This window comes from Oncorhynchus keta, chromosome 32 (assembly GCF_023373465.1).
Source record: "Oncorhynchus keta strain PuntledgeMale-10-30-2019 chromosome 32, Oket_V2, whole genome shotgun sequence".
NCBI lineage: Eukaryota > Metazoa > Chordata > Actinopteri > Salmoniformes > Salmonidae > Oncorhynchus > Oncorhynchus keta.
The window spans coordinates 23268019-23278330 of NC_068452.1; the positions used below are offsets into that span (position 1 = coordinate 23268019).

General features: G+C 40.3%; 1 non-coding gene across 1 annotated transcript; it reads left to right on the forward strand.

Moving 5' to 3' along the window:
• Positions 1 to 9732: 9732 nt before the first annotated feature.
• trnat-cgu (transfer RNA threonine (anticodon CGU)) lies at positions 9733 to 9804 on the forward strand. The gene has a single exon. It is a non-coding gene; the product is annotated as a tRNA-Thr (tRNA).
• The last annotated feature ends 508 nt before the right edge of the window (positions 9805 to 10312 follow it).

A 10312-nucleotide genomic window follows, 5' to 3' on the forward strand; every position in this document is an offset into this window, starting at 1 on the left:
ATAAACTCCTATTTTGTGTATGGCATTTTACGACCCAGTTTAGGATACTGTGCACATGTACTTTACACTTACGCCTACTTACTTGATTCATTGCTTTTTATTTCAGAGTTTCTTATTTCCGTTGTGGACATGCTGGACAATCACTCCTACATCCTAATCAGCAGGAACGAAGACAAATGACATTCTGATCTCTCAGCTGTATGTCACGAATTCATGTACCCATTCAAAATGCTCAAGTTCTGTTCCAACTATTTCAGTGGCTGTGACTGAATAATATGCAGCTCAAGCTTTCAATAAACAGGCAATGACAGCCATAACGCCCAATTGAGATTGAGAGGGAACAGAATGAGACCTGCAGATGTTCCTTTGACTTCCTTTCACACTGCTCTGGAGAACCACTGTTGGCTGTAGAGGGATCTTTCGAAATAGGCATTGACTCAATACTACTGTAAATATAGTAATTGCCACCATTCTAGCTTCACTACAAACAGTTTAAAGATGCAGATATGGATGGACAAAGCATACATACAATGCATACACTGTCATTTTTCTTAATAAACATGAATAAATCCTTAATTTCACATTTGTTACTTGATGTGATTCATTTGTTTGCATTATCATTGGACTGAATTAGGATAAACCAAGATAAAGAATGAGGTTTTGAGGTTAAAATACAGACAATGAAAACTAATGACGATGAATTAAAAAGCAAATTCATCAGTAAGTTTTGTGTTTCCTCTCCTTCGTGATAGGATAAAAAACATGATTGCAATCAACAACAAAAAACCTGCAATCATCTAATTGAATGATGCAAGCTTCCTTTCATAGAACAATCTTAACAACTTAATTCTTCTTTTCTATTGCCTTTTGTTCCAGCTGCCAATGTGGATTTTCACTCCCTTTGTAGGCCTTGCTTGAAATAGGCTTATCTCTGGTGAGGCCTCTTCACTTGACAATAGCCCATCTATACATTAAAAATGAATGCTCCATTTCTTTGTACACACAAGGCGATATCATGTTTTCAAAACCAGTAGTTTACAAGTCACTCACAAAGAATTAAGTTTGCATAAGAACAAAAGCAATAAAATAAAATGTATTTGTCTCAAGGTTCTCATTAAAAAAACTATGAACAAGACTCAATGAAATTAAACACAGACAAATGTTTTCAGCAGCTGATACGTTGAACCACAGTGCAAGCTTTGGTCAAGAATAATTAAGTTGCTTGAATAGAAGGGACTTGAAAGAAAGAGTGTCTCTTTGGTGTATTGATATGCTGCTCTTTTTAGTGCTTGAACGTCTTAAAAGAGCAATACCCCGAAAGACTGTCCGAAAATGTATTCTGGAGTCCTGCTGATGTTCTTTGTCATTGCTGAATATATCGTGACTAACAAACCCAAGAGTGGATTAGGCACAGAGGATTAAACCATTTGCCGTCTTGAGTTTATATTACTACTTATAGTTTCTACTCTTCGAAACATGCATATAATATAACTACATATTCTGGCTGCTTTTTGTTTGTTATGGAATGGAACCCTGAAGAGACATGCAGCGGTGGCCGTGCACCTAATGGCGAAAGTCCTCTGATCATAGAAGATCTGTTGGGTTGGACAAATGCACATGAAATTAGGCATGAAAGCTTGTCATTATGCCCAGTATTTTGGGCTTGGGATGCACTTCAAGCAGTCAAAACAATTGATGTGCTCTGCCTTGGCTAACAAGGAGGCCCGTGACAGTAGCAAGATCATCTGGGACAGAAAAAACGGAAACTGTTTCGAAATGACAAAGAAATGGAGCGATAAACAATGCAAAAGCAGCCATCGCTCTCAAAGGTTCAACGCTGTGCAGACAGTATAACTACCACCTCCATTTGAATTTACCTTGTTACGCGATGCTTGTTTTTGTTCTGCTGAAATGCAGACGGCTCCGATTGTCTTGCTATGGACCACGTCCCGCTCTACGCAGTCTGCGGTATGCAGAGCCGCCATCTTTAATCACAACTGAGTTCATCTGTCGATGGTTCTTTCCTTTCTCCCCTCTCTTACTCTGTTCTTGTCTCTCCGTCCCGGCCCCCTCTGCGATTGTTGTGGGGGTTCTTCTTTTCTGACTGACATCAGACCGCCATATCGACAGGCTCATGTGCCGCCTGGTAGGGGGGCAGCTCAAAACAAGCAGCATTGGCCGCTCTCCTTTACCTCGCCGCACATTCACTGACCACATTTCAAATTTTTCTAAAAAAAAATAGCGATTCCAAGCAAAAATTCATCTCAGCACTGAGGCCTTTGATGTGTGGAAGGCCGAATTCAAAGCTCCTCAATAGGGTCTATTGAATACATCTTTCTGTCAGATGTTCCGAGTAATGAGATTTAGAGGACTTTGATTGATCTAGGCCAATTTGTTGTCACCCGTACAGTCTCAGTCACAAATTTTACGGATAACTAAGGTAGAGACACAAACGCTTGATCCAACCAATCCGACTTTGTTGTTCTTCCGACATACGAAAACCGAGAGCAAAAAAACATATCATAAGTAAACAAGGGCTCAGCTGGAGTTCTATGATCGCGCCATTTGAAACCAAAACAATTCTGAGAGGCCTTTGACTAGGTTTTTGTTGTTGCTTTCATCCGACAACGCTCTTCATCCATTCTGACACCCCACTCACATGACTCTTTTCCCTCTTATGGTCGGAGACTCGATTTTAAGGATAATCTTGTTTTACTGTCACAGTTTTTTTGTTGTTCCGTAAAGTACTTATTTCGTGCAATAACCAGTTAAGTCTCAAAAATGGTCGAAGCTCTCACCTGGCTCTCCTGCTGAGTGTGTCGTCGGTTCTGATTTCTCTGGTCCGCCATGACTGGGCGCAGTCGCCTGCTTGCCACTCTCGACTACTTTCTTATACTCATGAACCTGTTTCTGTTTCTTACTAGTGGATTGCTGAAAGATGTGCATCTTTACTTCATGTTGCAGCTTCTTCACTGCAACCCCATTGGAGGATGCGAGGACCAGATGATAGTCTGCAGAATCCTATTGTAACTATAGCAACAGACCCCGCAGGCATGAGTGATTTGCACCTAATTGCTTGGTAAACAGTAGAAATAGCCCACTTACTATTAGCAGATATGATCACAGTTTGTGATGAGACTTAGGGGTGACAATTACAAAGATGAAAGTGGCTTTGAACAAACAAAGCTGAACGGAGTCCTCTTCCGCAATCCAGTCTGGTTTTATCCAGTCTGGTTAAAAAAATAAACTCTCTAGTCATGGAGAGTGGTGGAAATAGCTGTGCTTTGTCATAAAATCTGAAGTTGGGTTATTTTTTAGATCAAAGCTAGCATGTGTTTAATGGAAAGTGAAGATTGTGAAATGCCACAAAACACACAACAGCCACTGAGAAGAGGTATAAGCAGATGAGAGTAGTGAAAAGAACATTGGGGAAAAGGGGGAGAGATGATATTGCCTTTGTTGTATAGCGTTATCAGCTGCTTACCTTTCATATGAATTTCACACTTGCTTGTCTTGTAGCAGCTAGGGTCAGATTCAACAAACCCTTCCCACAATGACCGATTTTCCATTCACACTACCCCAACGAACATCCATGGTGTCGCCTGCCACTTGCATTTGCCTTGATTGCGCCACACTAAAACAAATTTTACTTTCAGATTTTCGCTTGATTTCAGTGGTTCTCTTTTCGCTCCTTTGGGCACATTGGTCAGCATCTGTAATAGAAACAAGAGAAGCTACAAAGCTCAAAGAAATGTAACTCTTAAAAAGAAGAGAGCATCAGAGGACAAACAGCTGGCCTGTGGTATCAAGGAGAGCCAGGATTAATGTTCGGGAGGGGTGAGATGGTGGAGCAGTCAAGTCCTGACTTGGGGAGAAAGATTTTATTTACGTCGCTCTTCATCGAAGATGAGTTGTAAGTTGTCATGGACAAAATGATTTATTTTGTCTTATTTGCTTCTAATCCTACAGATTCTCTCTATAACTCCCCCAGTGGAACGCAGACCTACAGAGAGGAAATATTCACGGAGAGGAAATTTGATCTAAAGTTTTGCCTGACATTTTTTGTATTTTTACCTGAACAAATGGATTAGAGAAGAAACAAAATCGAGAGCTAAAGTACAGTCTACAAATCTTTCATTTGGTGGAAGTGACTATTATAGTACTGCAGATGCACATTTGACAAAATAGTCTGTGTGTGCATGGGTGTGTTAGGAACATATTGTCCTCTCTATATTGTGTTTGATTTTGTTCGTATTGCCACCTCACAGCATTCTCTGCACATTCTCTGACTATGACGTCCTCACTACATCAGAGAGACTCGTCAAACAGATCCACTGCTACAAAAATACAAAGCAAACAATACCCCGCCACGTACACAAATGAAGACATCTACATTGTCTGACCACAGAGACAAACACTCAAAGACCTCCGTTTGGACAAAATAAACTACAAGTGCTAAGACCTCTGGCCACCAAGTGTTTTATATTGTACTCTGTGCGTGTATCAGGTAATATTCCATAGTGGTGGATTTCTCATTTGAAGCCGACTGTGTTTTCATGGACACACTCACTCCCATATTTCCCCTCATGAATGGAAAAACAAGCCCTGCGTATCAAAGAGCAGTTTGGCCAGTGTGTCTATAACAAGGGGCAATGCATTATTAAAAAGATAGCTACATTAAATGGTTGTCTTATTCTCAGAGGGAGAAAGTGAGTTTCTTGGTGTTTCGTCACATGAATAAAAATGCCTCATAATGATGTAATTTCAGGCTAAGAAATAGCTCTCAGGGTTGAATTGATTTACGATTCTGTTTACAGATTTACGGCGCTGTTCTGAGCACAAAATCAATGCTGTATGACATTACAAACTCCACGGGAGCAGGCACCATTGTTTCAGTTTCATTTCAAATGTTCCCCTACATTCTCCATGCCTCAGATACCTGTTCTTTACTATAAAGCCAAGATGTTCTGCAGCCTTTGTTCTTCATCCATAATGGGCAGTAAAAGCCTAGTTAAAGTCATTGAACAAAATCCTATCAACAGAAGTGCAATGGACAATGGATATGGCTTGTAATGACTGCTAGGATGAATGTCCTCCTGTGTGGATCAGGATGTCCAAGGCCAAAGACTAATTTTCTGTACCAACTGAGCTCTGGACAGAACCTTGAGCTCTGGCTACTGGAGAGTGTGATATATCCTTGATGTTATAGGCAGGTGCTTGGCATTTACAGTGCCTTGCGAAAGTATTCGGCCCCCTTGAACTTTGCGACCTTTTGCCACATTTCAGGCTTCAAACATAAAGATATAAAACTGTATTTTTTTGTGAAGAATCAACAACAAGTGGGACACAATCATGAAGTGGAATGACATTTATTGGATATTTCAAACTTTTTTAACAATCAAAAACTGAAAAATTGGGCGTGCAAAATTATTCAGCCCCTTTACTTTCAGTGCAGCAAACTCTCTCCAGAAGTTCAGTGAGGATCTCTGAATGATCCAATGTTGACCTAAATGACTAATGATGATAAATACAATCCACCTGTGTGTAATCGAGTCTCCGTATAAATGCACCTGCACTGTGATAGTCTCAGAGGTCCGTTAAAAGCGCAGAGAGCATCATGAAGAACAAGGAACACGCCAGGCAGGTCCGAGATACTGTTGTGAAGAAGTTTAAAGCCGGATTTGGATACAAAAAGATTTCCCAAGCTTTAAACATCCCAAGGAGCACTGTGCAAGCGATAATATTGAAATGGAAGGAGTATCAGACCACTGCAAATCTACCAAGACCTGGCCGTCCGTCTAAACTTTCAGCTCATACAAGGGGAAGACTGATCAGAGATGCAGCCAAGAGGCCCATGATCACTCTGGATGAACTGCAGAGATCTACAGCTGAGGTGGGACACTCTGTCCATAGGACAACAATCAGTTGTATATTGCACAAATCTGGCCTTTATGGAAGAGTGGCAAGAAGAAAACAATTTCTTAAAGATATCCATAAAAAGTGTCGTTTAAAGTTTTGCAAACACAAGGCCACCTGGGAGATGAAACCAAAATTGAACTTTTTGGCAACAATGCAAAACGTTATGTTTGGCGTAAAAGCAACACAGCTCATCACCCTGAACACACCATCCCCACTGTCAAACATGGTGGTGGCAGCATCATGGTTTGGGCCTGCTTTTCTTCAGCAGGGACAGGGAAGATGGTTAAAATTGATGGGAAGATGGATGGAGCCAAATACAGGACCATTCTGGAAGAAAACCTGATGGAGTCTGCAAAAGACCTGAGACTGGGACGGAGATTTGTCTTCCAACAAGACAATGATCCAAAACATAAAGCAAAATCTACAATGGAATGGTTCAAAAATAAACATATCCAGGTGTTAGAATGGCCAAGTCAAAGTCCAGACCTGAATCCAATCGAGAATCTGTGGAAAGAACTGAAAACTACTGTTCACAAATGCTCTCCATCCAACCTCACTGAGCTCGAGCTGTTTTGCAAGGAGGAATGGGGAAAAATGTCAGTCTCTCGATGTGCAAAACTGATAGAGACATACCCCAAGCGACTTACAGCTGTAATCGCAGCAAAAGGTGGCGCTACAAAGTATTAACTTAAGGGGGCAGAATAATTTTGCACGCCCAATTTTTCAGTTTTTGATTTGTTAAAAAAGTTTGAAATATCCAATAAATGTCGTTCCACTTCATGATTGTGTCCCACTTGTTGTTGATTCTTCACAAAAAAATACATTTTATATCTTTATGTTTGAAGCCTGAAATGTGGCAAAAGGTTTCAAAGTTCAAGGGGGCCGAATACTTTCGCAAGGCACTGTATAATAAGGGCCTGGCAGAGCAGAAAAGTAAGAATAACCTAACTTGTGTGTTGCTGTGTTTGTTTATTCTAGCCACTGGGCACACACTGGTTGAATCAACGTTGTTTCCGTGTCATTTCAATGAAATTACATTGAACCAACGTGGAATTGAAATTGACTCAGGGTCCTGTGTGGCTCTGTTGGTAGAGCATGGAGCTTGTAACGCCAGGGTTTTGGGTTTGATTCCCATAGGGGACCAGTACAAAAATGTGTGCAGTCACTCTGGATAAGAATGACTCAAATATATTGATGTCTGTGGGGAGTCACTACTGTATGCAATAAGATCCATCCTCATTATACAAGTGACTTTCTTATCCTGAATTTGGTTAGTGAGCTACAGATTTTTATTGTTTTAACAATAGTTTTTTTTAGCTCAATGATCATAATTGAGGCCTCATAGAAATGCTTTGGGTTGTGGTTGATGATTATTGTAATCCACAAATTCCATAACTTTCCACGCTTCACCACTTTATACCCTGTATTTATGGATTTCACAATTCCTGTGAACTAACAAATAATCTCCTACTATTGGTGTTGTTTTCACCTCATTTCACTAACTGGGCAGCCCTGCACCTATCAGCATCCCCAGACTACAGAACATGTAACCCTGAGATAAACTGCACACAATGAAATTCCACCAATGATCAGCAGGGGACAAAGTAGCAGCCAGCAGCTGCAGTCACTTTTAATCTCAACCTACAATTCAGTCACAAACAAAACAATGAGCACGGAAACAAACAATAGACACCCTCCACAACTAATCTTGACTGACACATTCTGTATGTCATAGACACTACGGCAGGAGCAGAGCTCATTCAAACCATTTGTGTCCTGAACATTGCATCATGACATATTGCATTTCTATTGTCCTTCTCAAATCACTCTGCTCATGTTACTTCCGAAACAATCACAACTATTTGGGACTTCATTAGCTGTGGTGGAAGTTCTATTTATGTTGGCCGTGCCTGTGCCGTGATGTAGCAACTCGTGCTTTTAGATTTCATTTTTTGTTTTAAATATGGCTCAGTATAGTTGCTTGCTATACTTACTAAGCTGAAAAGCCAACACTAGTGTAATAAAGACATTGTTAGCACCAGCAAACCTCAAGAATAGTTTAACATAAAACAGAGCAAGCTTTTGTTCGTCTCTAGGTACTGATGATTAGGGATAAGCAGGTCAAGGTTTCATCCACAACATCTGTTGGTTTTCAACACTGACTCACTCCCAATGGTAATGAGTCTTGTTCATTTTGGAAAGCCTTTGAAACAACCCCTAGGATATCTGATCAAATGAAAGCCCCAAGGCAAGCATTTCTCTCTGAGGTTTTGGGGAAGAAGAAGATAGTGAGAGCTCCACCAGCCTCATGCATATTATATCCCTAAATGTAGAGGCAATACAAATGTACTGACTATCCTTATCAATACCGTAGAGCAGTTCAACTCGTTAGCTTTTCTGGGGTGCATTTTCCCAGACTCAGAAATAACACTTACATTTATCTGCAGTATTCTAAAATACAGATTTGTATTTCTATAACGATGTACCCTCAGTAACAATGTAACCCCCCCCTAGAAAAGGCAATTCAATTTGAATGTTAGTCCGTCTGTTCCCAGTGTTCTGCAATTAACAGTCTGAAAATAAGGATACATCTCACGCTTACATTTCCTGTCTCATGACTCTCCCTCTCCTCTCTCCCCTCCCCCATCACTAGCAGTCTGTCTCCTCTCTCTCTCTCTCCTCTCTCCCAAAGGTGTTTGTTTATTCCTCCCTCCAGGCTGTAGGACTGAAGCCCACTCCCACTGTCAAAGAACCCACCGACAGAGAAGATTAAAGGACCCAGTAAAACAACTGGTGTAACTCAGCTGACCAAACCATCTGTGCCTCTAAGAACACATTGGCAACAGCACAGAACACACACTGCCGTTAACAAAACATTTATTTTGACAGATTATATTGCATTTCTGCTTAGGTGTCTTGTCGTTTCTGCATTCCTGTTTAGGCCTCAATAAGTATTTTGAGCACAAATTACAGACGTGTTAACGTTGGGCCAGTAACCCGGAAAGTCGCTGGTTTGAATACCTGAGCCGACGAGGTGAAACATCTGTCAATGTGCCCTTGAACAAGGCATTGAAGGGCGCCGTAATACTATGGCTGACCTTGTAAAATAACATATTTCACTGCACCTAAAAAATATATAAATGTTTGGCCAATCGCAATTACATTCATTTTACATTACTAGCTGGGTCATTCTTAAAATGTTGTGACAAATGTGTCCCATGTCTGCAACAATGAAAACCTGATTGAATATCACATTTTTGAAGGGTAATTTAAATATAAAAAGCTGATTGAATAATAATTTTAATTGGACTGTTTATTGCATAAATTGTGTGTGTGTGTGTGTGTGTGTGTGTGTGTGTGTGTGTGTGTGTATGAGTGTGTGTGTGTGTGTGTACTCCCTAGCCTTGTGAAGTATTGAAAGACATTGCAGTGTAAGAGCCTCCCCTTGTGGTTCATGTAAAACATTTTATTTGCCTTGTTCTTTTTTTAACTCAAACCAAATGTTCATTTAAATAGGCCTATGCTAAAATACATTATATTTGACATGCATTGTTAGGGGCCCTACTAGCTACTCCCTTTCAAGTGAAATTGTGTTACTTTTGTCTTAAACAAAAACATTACCTATTTCCAATTTAAATAGTTTGAGTGTAGAACATACAAAAAATACATGCACACGGCATAAGCCATGAAAAAAATGATTCTAAATTTTAAAAATTCAGTGGAATTTAATATCATAGGGTCACCACAAGTTCGCTGTGTAGCATGTACGTCTACATGAGATATGGAACACTCTTTCATGCGCTAACCAGCGCAGGCGCGGTGGCCAAGTGGTAAGGCGTCGGTCTCGTAAACCGAAGATCGCGGGTTCGAACCCCGTCCGTGCCTTTTAGGAGATTATCAATAGCATTTCTGCTAAATCAAAGATATATGTAACATTACCATACTCGAAGTAGAAATAATAATGGAAAGCGTGATTAGCTACTACAGTCACATTTTTACTTCGACTGCATACATGACTTTTGAAACATTGTGTGGGACTACTTTACCCTCAATAGGGGGTAGCAAACACATTAAATGTTTTTAATGCGTCCATACAATCTTTCCTTTACAATGTGTACATAACATTGTAGCTAGAGTGAAACGTGACATATAGGCAGCAACTGCCTAAATTAGTGTGCTAAATTGCGCAATATATTTATATTTTAAAAGAGACATGGGGACTTTTGTAAGAATTTTACATTAAAACAACGCAATGTTTTGTTTTTGTCACATTCCATTTAATTTGCATTTTCAAACCCTTTCATCATTAACCTTATTGTGAAAATCTTTTGGCGCGCGCGGAGCCCTGTTCTGGGCACCATAAACGCACAAAACAGTGTGAAGCTCCATAGAT